Source organism: Lycorma delicatula, chromosome 4 (assembly GCF_047948215.1).
Source record: "Lycorma delicatula isolate Av1 chromosome 4, ASM4794821v1, whole genome shotgun sequence".
NCBI lineage: Eukaryota > Metazoa > Arthropoda > Insecta > Hemiptera > Fulgoridae > Lycorma > Lycorma delicatula.
In genome coordinates, this window is record NC_134458.1 from 135,062,385 (window position 1) to 135,080,071 (window position 17,687).

The window sequence follows — 17,687 nt, forward strand, 5'->3', positions numbered from 1 at the left end:
GTTAAGCAACTATTTTAAACATTTCATTTATTTTTATCTGTGATATAATTTTGAATGTAGCCTAGCGTTAATTAACAGTAAATAATTTAATTTGGATGGAGAGATTACTCGACTTTTATTTTGGTGTAAGAGAAACCACACAGGGACTAGATTTTGGCTAAAAGATTAACATGATTAACATAATATCAGAGCTTTAAGAATTATTGTATCTGAATTATTGCAGAACTGAAGTTCTGTAGAATTTTTTTCTCATATGAAGGCATTAACGTTTTTTGTGTAAATTCTCACTACTACTGCATATGTCACTACTTCAAAAACCATCTCTTATATAAAAGAGAATGTCCTGACTGATGGTTCATTCAAAATTGTTAGAAATAGAACCAGACGTAATTATAACAGCAATGTATTTTCTAATATCATGAACCCAACTACTAAAAAACTTTCACCTAGGTAGGAGACCTGTTTTGAGAAACAGAAGACCAGCTATAATGTTTTCACTGACTCATAATCAATGTACAACCAAAACTATTATAGGTACAGACTTGAAATTTTCAGGGTATCTTCGTATCTTTAAGTAGGCGTGCACTAAGAAAGGATTTTGCGAAATTTTGATTTTAAGGGGTTCAAACCGATAAAAACAAAATTTCGTGTTAACAGCGCTATCTGTTGGACGTAAAAGCCATACTAAATATTTTACAATTCTATTGCAATGTTTCCCGATATGTGTGTCCGTTATAGACTAAAAAACTAGTGGACCGTTTTACGCGCGGGGAAGAAGGGAGAAAGGGAAAAATCGGAAAAGGGAAGAAGGGGAAAATGGAAAAAAGAAAAAAACGGAGAAAAGAAAATGGAAAGGGAGGGGGAAAGGAAATGGGGGAAGAGGAAGGGGGTTAAATAAACTTAATTAAAATTAAATAAAACAATATTAAATTAAATTTAAAATAAATAAATAATTAAATTAAAATGGAATTAAAAAATTAGAATATGTAAAGCAAATAACTGAAGATGTCAGATATAAAAAAAAACTGGTTGAGATAAAAAGGTAGGTAAAGCATGGAAATGAAGTAATTAATTTCATCTGTCAAATAAGTAATATTAATACATCGTATGCGCGAGCAGAGCGACATAATGAGTGTGTGAGTACTCCAGAAGAATGCCGTTAAATTTTACAGCTGTATTTCTCTGTTTAAAATAATGAAAAAAGTTCATAATAAATATGTGTCCGGTAAAGGCTTTGTTTTTAAATTAGGAATAACAAAGAATTGTTCCATGATTTCTGCTTAGCGGCAAAATGAACCTATACCGAAATTCATCAAAAACCGGGGAAGAAGTGGGAAAGGCAAAAATCGGAAAAGGGAAATAGGGAAAAATGGAAATAGGGAAACATCTAAAAAGGAAAGAAGGGGAAAATCTAAAAAGGAAAACGGAGAAAAGGGAAAAAACGGAAAAGGAAATAGAAAGAGAAAAAAAGAAAAGAGGAAGGGGAAAGGGAAGTAAGGGGAAGAGAAACGGGAGAAGGAAAGGGAAACGAGAGAAAACAGGAAGGGAGAGCGAAGCGAGCCATGACCCCTCTGATCGTGACTGGAAGCGCAAGTAACCATAGAGCACGGGCGAAGCCACGATGTGGATGATAGATTTGGGATTATAACAAATTTTTTGTTTATCTTTATTGAACTTTTATACTGAACTATTTTAATTCATTCATAAAATGGATTGGTCTAACAAATATTGTTCAATTTTCTTATCTTCCTTTTTTTGTTTTACTTTATTAAGTTTTGGGCAACAATTCATTGTTTGTCGTACATTCCTTCAGTATTTTTCATAAAAATTTTTATTTGCCGTTTTATCAGGATTTAATGAAAATCTAAATATAATATTGTTGATTAAATATTTTTTATTTATAAAAAAATAAGTTTGCTATTAAAAAAGCACTGCAAGTGAAGCTACATCTATATTGTGGGGGAAGTCGCGACGGGCTACGCTAGTTATTTATAAATGCACAGAATTTTAATTTCTATAAAATGATTTGAATTGCAGACAATTGACTGCAATTTTTGATAGATTGCAAATTAAAAAATAAAATAAAAGTAAAGTTATATTTGGCTCATTGTAAAACAAAGACGAGAGAAATGACCATAATCCAATAATGCCAGAAAACTGGCCAGTAAAGAAGTTTAACAGAAAAAAAACTTTAAAAAATATTTGCAATAATTTGGAATTAGATCGATGGGAAAATTACTCGTACTTACAAATAATGATTTATTAATTTCAATGTCGAATGAATATCAAGGGCCAATCTCTAAAAGACTATTCTAGTAGCCTTTTAGTGTTTGTAATTTAAATACTAATTCATTAAAAAAATGTTTAAAGAAAGTTTTCTATAAGAATGTTAAACTGTTTACTAACAATTAAATGTTGGGAAACAAATTTGTTCATGGGAGGGGATATTTCTTTGGTTGGTTCCTTTGACTGTAAATTCTATCTCTTACTTTCTTGAGATAAATTTTATCTCAAGCCAATCTAACATAAGAGATACACATTACTTCATGATGCATAATCTGAACTGGACATTTAGTTTGCTTTTAAATTAACTTGCTTTTCATTGGAATTGCCTAAATGATTCTTTCATCGACATTTTTCTCATAATTTTATTCTATTAACACAACTGAAATACTAATTTTATAGTGTTCTTAATTATTTTTTCTTCGTTATAATTTTTTATTTATGTATACTAATTCCTTAATATTTATTAATTATAACTGTTTAATAATTGAAATGGCCATACAGTTTTAGATTTTAAATAATCTAAAAAATATTTACATTTTTAAGTAGCCTTTGTTTTTAAATTTATTTCAATAACAGTTCTGTGCAGCTCTTCCTTTGTAATTAACCATAGAATTTGAAAGGCTTTAATGAAGAAATTTGTTTAAATAAAAGGCCACAGCATAAAAGGTATGAAATATTGCCAAACGCAATTCTCACAATTTTTCATTAATGAATAATCATTTCCATCGAAGTAGATTTTGTCCATTTTTAACTTCAAGTTGCATTTTTTTAGTATTTATTTTAATTTCAGATTCTAAAATTGCATTTTTGTCATGTATTTCATTACTCTTACAAATATTTATATTCCTCCTTGAAATATTTACTATATATACTTGCAGTAAATTGATTATGAGCATAAATTTTATGGGAATTAAGTTAAAATTATAAAATATGGGTACACATATTATATAGTAGTTAAGGTATGTAGTGTAATTACTGATCTTGCCACAGTTATTATTGCAGGTGTTATTATTAAAATCCTAGTTGGCAATCGCCTGAATTAAATATAATTTAGATACTATCATATACTGAAATTTTGGTGTAATTAAACATTTATCTTAAGTTAAAATATTCTCATCACAGTTTGTTTTAGTATTACTATTTCAACACTCGGTTACAATAATTTTGTTGAAATTTTAGTGAGAATGACTTGTGATTAAGAATGACAAATTCTAAAATATTGCTGTACTAGTTTTGTAAAAAGAGTTAAGTACAGTAATTTTAAAGTTAAATAAAACTAGAAGACTTAATAATATTTTATTTATCCTTAAAATTTTATTCTGATCTTAATAATTTTTTTTTTAGTAGTATTAACTAACATGGTTGTTAGCCACTAAAAAATGCCAAAGTATACTTGAAACTACACCTAGTGCTATTTAACAAAAGTGATTTGCAAGAAATACATTACTGAAGGTGGCTTTTAATGTTAGCATTTTAATCTTCAATCTCCAGAATGGGATTTCTTGAAATGTATTAAGTGTTACTGGATCATAGGGTTAAAAAAAGGTAAATTTACTGTCTTACCCAGAACCCAACTACAGTATTAGTATCGTATTTTTAATTTCTTTTTTTTATCATAAATATTTTAGTACTACAGCTGAAATGCAAATATTTTTTTACTCATAATTTTTTCTCGAAAGGAAGTCTATTAATTATAACCTATATAGATGATCTGAAGTCGCATAAGTGTAGAAGTATGTATCACAGTATTTAGTAATACTATTTGCTATTTAATAGTTTAAAATTTATCCCATGTATGTAATATGTTTTTGTCTTTGAAACCTTTGTCAAAAGCACTTCTGTGCTTGCGTCATTTTGTTTACATATTATATATTTGCTACCTGCTGACTGTTTTAGGTGGGATTTATATATAGAGGTATACATTATATGGTTAATAGGCTTGGATAAAACAAGCATGAATTTCGTATTATAGTACATTGTAGAAAAATTTCAATGTTACTTTATTTAATATTCAAAGAAAAAAAAAATGTTCTCAAAAGGTAAGTGTTTGACTCTACAGTAGTCAACATTTATTTTAATTAATTTTTTTTTAAGTTAAGAAAATTTTAGACTAAATGTAAAATATTGCTAATTATTATAACATTTTTTCCTGAGAGAAATTGTGAAGTTTTGTAAGAATTGTGAATTAATAAAATATTTTCTCACAACAAGGATGCTACAAGAATCTTGGAATTAATATCAAGGTGCTAGGAAACTATAAAATAATGAAGTATTCTTTGTCCTAACCTTTATGCTTATAAAAAAATTGGAACTGTCAATTTAAATAAGTATTTGAGAGTTCACCAGTTTATTCAGCTATTAACATTCATTTTAGCGCAGTTAACTTGTAATTATCTTATAGTTCCAAGACAGTGCACACACAGTAGGTGTACTTTAATGCTTTACTGCCTGATTTAATGTAAGTTCTAAACTTGTTGTTTAAAATAATCTCATATTCCTTGGAAATATATTGTAAGGTGAGGACTAAAAGAAAAAGAATATGATCAATTTTGTCCAGAGCAGCTAAATTGATAAATGTCAAAAAAATAACACTCAAACCTTACATTTACATCATGTTACTATACTCTAAAAAAAAATTGACAACCATTTTTTTGTGAACTAGTAAATGGTTACTAAAATGAAATGATCCTGTGGAAAATAATACTGGTATGATCCTGTACTAAATAATACTCCATTGGTATATTATTAACTGTACACGCATGTAATTATTCTCAATTGAAATATCTAAATACACATCTTGATTTATAGTCCAATTAATTAAGTGTTTAGGTTTATTCTTGCAGTCCACTAGCTGGTTGCTTTTTTCTAAAATGTTATCCTTTCTGCAGCTGATGACATTTCATTTGTTACAAGAAGATGAGCAAATATTCATTTAACTTTAGATGATAATTTCATCTTTTGTCCAGATTTGGGTTTTTAATGTTTTTACAACATTATTTTTTAAAAACTGACCGAGATATATTTTTTATTAACACCCAGTCAACATATCATTTTCCATACAATTTTCTTATTAACTGGATTTTAAATCTTTTTTTTTTATTTACTTCAAACAACAAATGTAAGACTAATAAATTTCATTTGAAGAAAACAAGAATCTGTTAATGAGGTAATAATTTTATTGAGATTTCATGCTTTTCTGAAAAGGAAGAGCAACAGTATATTTGCAGCTTAGATTCATTTTAAAAGATGTTTCTATAGTTAGTAAAATAGTAAATCCCAAACCTCATATTTACATCATGCTATTATACTTCAAAAAACAAAAGCTGACATCTATTTTTTGAACCTGTATTTATTTACAAGTCTGTTGTGTGGCTCAGCTGTTACTCTCTGTAGCATTTTGATAGAAATTAATTTCTAGCAGCATTCAATGTTTTAATTTAACACTTGAATTGTGGAAGGTGCTGGTGTAATGAATACTTAACTTTCCAAACACCTCCACCAAGAGAAAACACCCACTGAAAGATCAGGTCACCTGGTTGATGATGTTCCCAAATCAGGAATAACATATCTAGGGAGAAATTCTGGAAACATATTTTGAAACTTGTGTAATGTGGCATAGTTTCATCTAACTGAAAAAACTAATGCCTTATTTATGGAATGTTGAGTTCAGGAACCAAAAAAGAGTGTATAACAAGAGAATGTAACACATTTTACTGACCTTTCTCTACATAAGTTCAACAATAAACAAGAAAGAGATTGGTACCACATATTTTCAGAACTATAAAGTTGTTTCTTATGAAGTACTGTGGCTTTTGTAGGAGACCATTAACAGAGGTTTTGCTTATTAACACTCTTAATGAATGAAAAATGAGCCCCATCACTCAACGAGTCTATCAGTTTTTGGTTTTCATTAATTAGTTATAAAAATATTTGGTAAAATTTGCAAAGGTTTTGTACTTTTGTATATGTAGTACATTAGTAACTTAAATTTTGTGAGAATGGAAGTAGCATGTGTAGGTCCTAATGTAAAATCTGGCTCATGATGATTTCAGACAGCCTTAGTGATATAGTTTGGTATGGACTCTATTCAATGCCTCCCTCTGACTATATTTTCATTACTACCTTTATATTTTATTGTATAGCCAGTAGCTTCAAAACTTTTGTTATAAATACTTAGATATATATATACACAAATTCTATCTATACAGATAAAATCCTATAGATAGTACCTGTATAGAACCCTATAGAAAATCAGGGTACTAAACTTGCTGAAAGTCAGTAAATACTGAGAGAATTCAGCTTTTCTTTGAATTCAACTGTGATAATCTTGAAAAGAAAATTTTATTGCTTGCATGCGTTTTTCTATTATTATCTTGTAAAAAGGCTGAACTTATTATCAATTTACAAGATAGTCACTTTTTAAGTACTTAAAAGTAAATTTTAAACAGTAAATTTTGGCTAATAAAAACAAACTACAGTTTAGCTGTCATCATATTAAATTTGTTTCAAGTTTGTATTCTTTAAAGATGATAATCCCTATTACTTTGTTTTTAAATAGATGTCAACTGCTATATATATTAATTGTAAATAAACATCTGGTAAATACAGTGAAACAGAGCTCAACATTATTTTAATTTGGTTTTGGGATTTCATCTTACTTCATACCCTTTAATTTCTTGAATGATACTTCTTGGGGGAAAACAATTGAATATTATACCAGGAATAATGCTTTAGCAATTCTAAAATCGATATTAACAAAATCCAGGTTACCACCCTAACCAGAACCTTATAACTCCTATTTAAACAGAAGGTGAAGTCCTGCTGAATATCACATTAACCTAAAAATTACTTTCTAAATAAAATATTTGGAAAACCTTCCTGAGAGTTTTGAGATCACCTGAAAAAGTTTGTAGAAAAAGTAAGCACTGCAGCATATACTGCAAGTCACACAAGGTAATAATACAATGAAGCAACTGTGAGCTGATTTTAACTTACTAACCTAGTTTTATAAGTAGTCCTTTTTCAATATTTTTTCCCTTATAAAACAAAAATACGAGTACACACACACACACACACACACACACACACACACACACACACACACACACACACACACACACACACACACACACACACACACACACACACACACACATACACACATACACACACACACACACACACACACACACACACACACACACACACACACACACACACACACACACACACATACACAATCACAATAAGAAGCCCTAAGCGAGCAACCCATCCATCTAGATAAATTGGTCATTAGGTTAATAGCATACATTAAAATGATATTAAAACCATTCAGTTTGATAAGAAAAACTGACCGGAAATATGGAAAGAGCATTGGCAACTAAACTTCATGAAGATTGAATATTAAAGCAAAACTTCACTAACAGTATACTCTATATTGGATAGCTAGTAAAAAAATAGAAAGGTAAAGCAGGAATTGAGGATGTTGACAAATGATATAAAAATGACTGATATAAAAATTGATTTGGTATATATTACTAGAAGGTAGAAAGGAAAAGATAAAGAAAAATGAAAAATGATACATTCAAAATGATACTTGTAAACTATTTTCATGTTTACCAAACAATATATTTATTAAATCTGTTATAATTAACATGAATGTTTTTGAAGGTTAGCAGGAAACAAAACTAATTTTCAAACCCTTTCTAGAAATGAAGTACTGAAAATTCGTCAGCAAGTACAGTAAAGGCAGTATATGAGTAACTAAATAAATGTAAATAAGTAGGTCAAACTTCTCTAAAGTCACAAGTACATTTGTAAATGTATTAGTTGTGATAATAATTTGTCCAACTGTTTAACTGTTACTGTGTTGAAGCTTGTGTTATAAACCATGGTACTACATGATTAGTAGCATTATTAGTTAGAAATAATGGTTAACTCATAAATGGTAGTTGTATATTTACTAGTGGGGACCAGATGCAAAAAAGTTTGCAAATGCAAAAGATTTTAAACATTTTCAGCATGGATAAATAATTTGGTAAAATGGTCTTTTAATCTCTTAGTTGTTTATATTATTATATATATTATTTTTGCTTGCATTCATTAGATTAAACAGTAATTTTATATTCAATACAATTATAAATTATTATTAACATTCATCCTTAAATTAAATCACCAAATTATTTCTGCAAAAGTAGTAACAACATACATTGTAGTTTATAAGAAGCTAGAAGCTAGAAAATATACCAATCCAAATTCATGCAAACGTTTATCCTCCATTAATCTTAAAGAAAATAGATAAAGTGATAGATAGCAATAAATAGATTAAGTGAAAAACACTTTTGACAAAAAGCTAGAAGAGGTAAAGAAATTAATGATGAATTAAAAAAAAATCTCTAAAACCTAATATTCAGAAAGTTTATATAAATTTGATAACAATTCTGAAAGATTTAAACAAGAATAAAGATATAGAAATTGACGATATACCATCTGAATCATTAAATTAATTGGAAGAAGTGAGACTGAACAAGCTTTACATAGTTTGCAAAATTGATGATACTTGTGAAGAATCCTCATATTTGTAAAAAAATTTTGTGATTGTTACCATATCAAATTATCAATGAAAATGATAAAATATACTTAATATTTGATTCATAAAAAATACTTAATGGAATATTTTTCAAGTTAGAATGTTTCAGGAAAGAATATTAGATAAAGAGAAGTTTGTAGCAGAAACTTGCCTAGTGTGAACTAGATGGACCAAACAATAAGACATCCAGGTTTAGTTAGATTAGTAATAAGAGATGTATATTGGGTAAAATCTATTGAAAATGAAACAGATAACTGAGAATTGTGAGTTTATAATTATCTTGAGGTTAAACAATAAGCATACAACAGAAAGGAATGAAGAAAAAATCAAACCAGTCAAAAAAAAAAAAACTGATGCTAAACAAAATAATTAAACACAATAATAATATTTATTTTAAAATAAGTTTCTCCAATGTAAAAAATGCAGCTTTTATTTCAACATAAACATTCTGTGTAAAATAATCGAACACATCATCAGTACCATCCCACTATTTGTCCTTGACATTATATAATATTTTTGTAAAATAGACAAACATATCATCAATATCATCCCACTTTATTTGTCCTTGAAACTATAGGATGTCATTTTAGAATTTATTAGAAAGAACAGAAGAGTAACAACTTCCTACCCAGTAGCAAAGAGTTAATATAGTGCATGATTTAATAATAATAATATTCATTCATTATATAATAAATAAGAGGTGTTTACCTTTAAAATATTACTTTAATGTATTCATTTATTACCCTCCTACATTATATCACCTATTTTGGTAAGTTAACACAATATCATATCAATTTTAATTTAAGTGGGATTAAAATTAAAATTATTATTTTTTTTTTATGAATTTCATACTTTTTCAAGATTTAATGTAGAGTAGTTTAAACATATTTTCTTTGATAATTAAAATTTTCAATGAAATAAACATTTTTTATTTAATTATATAAAACAAAAAAGAAAACTAAATAAATAAATTTAAAACAATCTGTAGAGTTCAGCAAGGTTAAATTTTATTTTGTTTATAATGGTATTTTTTATTAATATATTTTGTATGATAATGATGGGTAAGTAGTATATAAAACAAACTTCTTCATTTATTTTTCATCATTTTCCTCCAGCAAGAGTAGTATTTCATTATTCAGTAAGTAATACACTGCACTCTTCTGAGGATGAGCAACATTTTCTGTTAGGAAGCCTAATCCTGTTTCTCAAGGGACTATTTTATTCATTTATTTATTTTTCTTGAGGAAAAGCAATCTTACTGCATTATAAATTTTAGGTAGTCTATTGCTCAATAATATATTTTTCTCATTAAGGGGGGGGGGGATAATCTGATGTCAAGAGGATGAGTAGAACAGGTGTTCACAGTCTTACTTATTTTCTTAAATGATTAAAGCCTATTACCTAATTATGCTTTGTGTATCAGAGATAAAATTTATGTATATGATAAAAAAAACATAAGCCTCATCAGGATTTAAAGTGGAATCTTCTGGATGAAACAATACTATTTCATCATGGAGATCAGCAATCTTGGAGGAGGGCGTAGAGTCTTGACAATGTTTTGAACAGAGTTATAAGAACTTAAATTTTTTTGTAAAAAAATTTGTGATTGTTACCATATCAAATTATCAATGAAAATGATAAAATATACTTAATATTTGATTCATAAAAAATACTTAATGGAATATTTTTCAAGTTAGAATGTTTCAGGAAAGAATATTAGATAAAGAGAAGTTTGTAGCAGAAACTTGCCTAGTGTGAACTAGATGGACCAAACAATACCATTCATTCCATTTCATTAACTTCAACCTCATCTTATCAGATTTGATTCCTAAATAGGTCCATATTCAGAATGTGGGGATTGGTACAGCCATTGTCTCTTTTGTGATAGTCAAGTGCTAATCTCCATACTTAGAAAATCTGTTTCTGTAAATAAGTCAACAGCTCTTTTACTATCTGACTAAAGAAGGGCTTCTAAAGTAAAAATGAAATTAGGTTTGTTGAAAGTATGACAAAATGTGATAATATTAAATATTAAACAGTTCACTTTCATATTATTAAAGGGGTTTTTTCTTTGAAAGTGAGTTATTTAATATTAAATAATTTAAAAACATTACATTTGTAACATTTTAGATCCAAGGAGTTTATCAGTCATTAATAATTTTGTTGGAAAATGGTTGGGAATGTCAGCGATTAGATTCTACTAGAATTTTTATCTACAGTTGAAAAATTTGTTTGAAATTGAATCAAAGGTGTTTTTAATTTAATTTGATTTATATTTCAATACTAATGTAATAAATATTTTAGTTATTAAGGTTCACTTAATAACTTGAGACTAGATAAGATCACCTGGTTAAATGTAACATTAATTATAGTATTTAACGAGCCAGCATATATTTCATCATTATTAAATAATTATTATAACTACATATATTCTCCTATAAAACAAAAAGTCATCTCTTGGCGCACTGTTAAAAAGTCAGAACAAGTATTTAAGATACAAAAATGGGCTGTCAGATCATAATCTGGCGCACACAAGTATGAATCGTGATGACCTATATTTCAAAAATTAAATGTGTTAACTTATTCTTATGTTTATATTTATGAATATCGCAATCCTTGATAAAAAGAACTGTCACTTATTCTTAAAAAATAACAATATGCACCTTTACCAAACCAGACAATGGAACTTTCATATAACTGAACTGAACATGTTGGCTTATGCAAAAGGGTCTTACTATACCATTGTAATTTTTAATGAACCATCTGAAAACTCTTTCCACAATTTATTAAAAACACAAATAAAAGAATTTCTTTTATTATCAGAATATTATTCTGATGATGACTTCTTTAAATAATACTAATAAAAAACAAAACAAAAAAATGAAAAAAAAAAATCTCCATTCCATTCAATATGTACATAAAAAAATGTGCTCAAAATAATTTTCAGTAGTGGCATTTGAATTTTGAATTATTTTCTATAATTTTTTTGTATTTAATGTATTTACTTTAATATTATTTCATTTGCTTGTATCTATATAATTAATATGGGTTTGAAAAAATATTTACTTTTTAACATCTTATAATTTGTTTTTATATTTATAATTTACTTTGTATTCTATGTAATATATTTATGTAGATCTATATAATATATTTTTATGTACCAAACAGAAAACCTAATTTATTTATTATTTTTTTTTATGTGTACATAAAATTTTATTTCTATTAGATTAGGTTAGGTTTCTTAAGTAGGATCTACAAATAAAGCTTGTTTAAGCTGATGTGGATAAAAAAAAAACTTAAAGGAATGATTTAAAATGTTTTGGGTTGAAGTGGCTAAGGGGAAAAACGATCCTTAATAAATCTAAACTAAGCCAGAAAAGAAATTATTTTGTTGAAATGCTGAATAGAGGTAGAATATATGTTATGGCCATTAAAAAAAAATTACATCTTAATAATAAATAAAACTATAAAATCTTATTTAATAAGTAAGTAAATATTAAATATGAATATTATTTTATTTAGTCTAGTGGTTAAACTTGTCATCACAAAATCAACTGATTATCAAAGTCGAAAGTTCCAAGGTTCGAGTCCTTGTAAAGGCAATTGCTTTTATATGGATTTGATTGCTAGACTGTGGATACTGGTGTTCTTTGGTGGTTGGGTTTCAATTAAGCACATGTCTCAAGAGTGGTTGACCTGAGTCTGTTCCAGACTATATGTTTACCGGTACATGTACCGGTAAACATTGCAGCTATATCAGGCCTGGCAAGTTGGTGGCAGTAATTGTAAATGCCTATATATATATATATATATATATATATACACACACACACACACACACACACACTGAGAGAGAGACCCGGAAGTAGCTGGAAAACTGGTTGGAGAAATATACAAATATACACATTTCTTTATTTATTAACAGACTAGAATGTTTAATTCAGAAGCTTATGGTACAAAATGCATATAAAGCTATTAAAATTCATTGAAGTTTAATTGCAAATTAAGGTGATGGAATTTTATGAATGCTATTTATAGTTTAGTATAATAATTTTATGAAAGTGAAAGGTATGAATAAAACATACAAGTCAGCACTTAACATTTAAAGTAAATATTGTGGAAGAGGGAACGGATAGTATAATAATTAGATTTCTTGCACGCATCATCATGTTACCATCAACAATAAATTTGTACATTTTTATAAGAATAATATTTTTATTTTAGGGCATAATTATTAATATTTTTATTATTAAGAGAAATTCAGTTCAATAAGGTGTAGCTTTACAATTGAAATGCAATAATTTACAATACCTGTAATATTAATAATACCTTTAATGCACATACATTTATTATTAAAAAAATTGTTTATTCAAATGCTACGTTAGTAGTACAGTAAGAAACAGTGAAAACTTTCACCATAAATAAATTGATAAAATATAAATTATTGAATCATAAAATAATACTTAATTATAAAAAGACATAATCATGCTTAATAAATATATTAAATTCTATTAAGTCCTATTTTCTATGCTTAGTCAGCTGTTTTCTGATAAATTTTATAAGTAACAAGAGTAGGTAATAATATGTTTTACTTTCAGGTATACTTCTATATATAAACAAGGAATTTATTTGTATATATTTTGATAAATATTATTTTTGTCATTGATTCTCAAGCATGAATCATTTATAAATTTAAATAAATAAATTTCTCACAGTTTCTTATTTAATCACATTTTAGAAAAAAGGATGAAACATTTCATGTTTTACTGAGACAATTTGATAATATTTCTAATTATTTTGTTATTATAATCATTATTTATTGGATAATTTTAACATAATGAAGTAATAGTGATAATCAAAATATTTTCATGTGAAACTTCAAGAAAATTTTCATTAAAAAAAAGTGTGCTAAACGTAAATAAAATATAGATTTAAAAATTATTTAAAAAAATTCTTCACCTTTTATCTTATGAATGTATCTATACAAATTTAAGGTAACAAATTAATACATATTCCCACATCTCAGAGAGATTTAATTTATGGTTGTTGGTTAGTGTTTTTATTTATTCTCTGCATTCCTTTTCTTAATTTTAGCAAGATATAGATTTGTCACTCCCTGTATCTTTTAGAAACAAGTTTTCTTTATATGGGCAGCATTTTTAAAAATATAATTCTATCTTAATTCTTTTTCTTGAATTTTAACATTTTTAAGTCAACACCATATAAAAGCTTAGAAAGCTGTTGGTAGGTTTTTTAATTTGGTGATGAATTCAAAATATTGAAATTTAAAGAATAATTAAACAATAATTACTTATCTGATTTTAGTCTACATTTTTTTTTTTAAATGGTTGAATTATTCTTTTTTTTTTTAAATTTAATAAATGTATTTTCTAACTGTTTTTAACAAATTTTTGTTGGAATTTTTACAAAAGAACTCCTTAACTTTATTAAAATATAGAACTAGACATTACATTTTATGTGGTTGCATTCTAATGTCATAGGAGTACAAACCCTTAACTCCTTTCCTACTTACAGAGAGAGAACACAATAACATCTCCAAAAACAATTTAACATTATTGTTTACAAAATTTAAAAAAAATCAATTTTCACTTTTGTTCTATAACATGCATTATTCTAAACAATTGAAAGTATTTAAATATTGATTATAATATACTTTAGTTTAAGGGGAAAGTTATAAAAACTTTACAAGAATGTGCTAGCTTTTACTCTAAGTAAAGCTTTTACAGAAACTTCAAGTCCTGGAAGAACTCTAACTTTCTGATGAAGCTTAATTAGAGCAAAATCTGAAGTGATTTAGTATAAGTGATTAGTATTTTAACTCAGAGTAAAAGCTAGCTCAAGTACAGATAAAGTTTTTATAACTTTCATTTTGTATCCTTTCTCTGAAGGAGCTTAACTTAGAGAAAAACTATCTTGGCTACAGACAAAAGTTTTATAACATATAAATTAAAGAGTATCTTTAAAGGAGTCATATTTAGAAAATTTTCAATAAAAATTAAGTTGATAATGTCTGTTGTGTCAGTTTGGTTGTATTCAACATGATACAAGATATAACATACAATTCAGTCCTGAAAATGACATTTATTTTCTAACCCTTAACGAGCATTCCATATGAGACTTATTAGGAAAAGTGAGAGGTGAAGCATTATCTGGGTTGCATTGTTTCCTGAGCTGAATATACTGTTGCACATCAACACATTACTGAAATAAGTGCATATTCAGCCATATAAGTGACATCTTTATTCTAATCATTACAGGGAGTGGATGTGTAGCGAACATCATTAATATCAGAGAAAGCATAAGTTTCAGAGAAAGTTAATGTAAAATAATAAATGAATATATATATATATATCCCTTTCTGGGATATTTAATAAACAACGCACATTTCAGTAGAAAAACACAATGCTTTTATTCAGTACAGGAAAAAAGTGATCATAATTTTCTGAAGTTATATACACTCAGTTTCTGATATTTCACCATTTACAACAAAATTAAAAAAAAATGGGATATAATGATAATAATGAACCAGTTATACTGAAATTCTGATGATAATACTAATTTTTAAATAATGATTTATATAATAACTTTTTCATAATTCTTAATATTAGCAACTGCTTATTTCATGAGTACCTTGTATAAGTGGGTATCCATCTAGACAATATATATATACCTATATCATCTTGAATCTCCTTTGTCTTTCATGTATTGTGAAATACTTAATAATGGAACTCTACAGACCTGAATTCACTAAGGATTTTCAAATAAGAGTTTACCTTCACTTAACCTTGTGTATATATATTCACCTGTCCTAAGGTATTGGAACATTCTATTTTTAATTTTAATTTAAAATTTCGTATAATTTAGAGTTTATACTACATTAAGTAGCTTAAAATTCCATTTAAGTTTTTTTTTCTACATAATTAGTGTCATCATCCATTCAGCATTATATTGAATTAATAGATTACTCATCCATGAAAAGAATTGAGACTTACATATCAGTTTTTTTCAATTTTGAATTGAAATAGTGTATATAACAGAGTGTTTCACAACAGAAAGGGATATATTAATTTGTGGCTTTACACTTTTTATCCCAGTCTTTCTTCTTATGGCTGTGAGATATCTAAATAATCTCAGTTATAAGAGGCACCAGTTAAAGCTACTTTCTCTGAATGTTAATTCATTAGATGAACCAGTTTCATAAGGTAAATGAAATGAAGGTGTTACTTAAATGGTTGAAAATCAATAACATTTTTGAAACCCTAGAATGGTTTTGTGTAGTCATATGTTTTGGTCAGTAAAGATGTAAATGAGAAACCACTCCAATCCTCATTTTTCATATTAAGCTTGGTATGGGATATTTTTTACTTTCATGAATAATTACATTATTATTTTTTTTAAATAATAATGTTTCATCTACCAGTAAGTTTTTTGGCTAACAGTAATTTAAGTTAAAGTTGGAAAATTCAAAATATTTGTATAATAATAATTATAGTGATATTAAAATTTCTGATTTCTATGATGACGTATTAGTGTCTCTGCCTTTCATCACAATGGTTCTGAGTTCGAATCCTAGTCAGGCATAGCATTTTTCACATGCTACAAGATCTATTATAGTAATTATAATGGGCATCAAGCTGTTGTTACTATTGTGTGAATGAATAAATAAATAATTATTATAAAGGCATTGACAATTATACTGATTAATAATTGTGTAATTGGTGGGCCTTGCTATAACCTGAAATTAAGCTGAACTGTAAACAATGTCTATGATAACAAATAGTATTGCCAAGATAATAAATATGGTTTTAAGAGAAAATTATCTAGTGGGACCTGTCGCATAATATATTCTTAATATTTTAATTAGTGATGAAATTTAATTCATTATTGTTTAACAAGTTCTATGAAAGTTCATATCAAATATCAATACATAAAAATAAATATATAGAATAATACTAAAAAAAGGGGAGATATTAAATAAATAAAATTAGTATAAAAAAACTTGTTAACAAAAGAAATGCTGTCCCTGTAAAAAAAAAGAAATGTTTAATTTTACTTGAAATAAATTTGTAGGAAGACCTTTTAAATAAGTAGGAATTTATAAGTACCACAAAAGCATAGCGTAATATGATTTCAAATGCATACTGACAGACTGTGCTATATTAATATTCTGCCTATGTTTATCTAATAGAGGAGTTGCATTATCAGAACAAGAACATGTTACATCATGGTAACTTTTCCTATTCCATTACATATGTCAATACTATTCTAATTACAATAATAATATACTATGTTTTGAATTTTAAAAGTGGCTTATATGCTAGATTTTAATTCTTTTGATGGATTTTAAATGACAGTAATTGTTGCAATTCTTAGTCAACTTTAAAATTCCAATCTTATACATAACAGAATAAATTAAAAAGTCACAGTTGAGTGGTAGAATTAAATAAATGAATAATATTTAAAATGTAAAAAAGTAAATCGGTCTGGCTGGGTCTCGAACTCGATCGCCCGGTTGACTCGGTACCTGGTGTATTAAGCCTTGTGGCTATACCAGTCTGTCGATCGTACACAAGCAAAATTTGTTCTGTGTAAGTTGTGAAATTACATTAGTTTAGTTAGTGTCGATCGTCGCCGCTAGTACCGCCACACCCGCGTAAATTAAATACTATATGTGCGCACGCTTTGATTAGAATCATTGAATTAAATAAATGAAAAACTATTATACGAGGGTTATTTTTTTCAAGGTCCGATCGGTCACGAAATTAAAACCACAGTGAAAATAAAAAAAAAA

The 17,687-nt window shown here is 27.2% G+C and overlaps 1 protein-coding gene across 1 annotated transcript in view; it reads right to left on the reverse strand.

The window, feature by feature from the left end:
• LOC142323894 (atrial natriuretic peptide-converting enzyme) overlaps positions 1-17,687 on the reverse strand; it is a 298,697-nt gene that overhangs the window by 32,613 nt on the left and 248,397 nt on the right. The window lies entirely within an intron of this gene.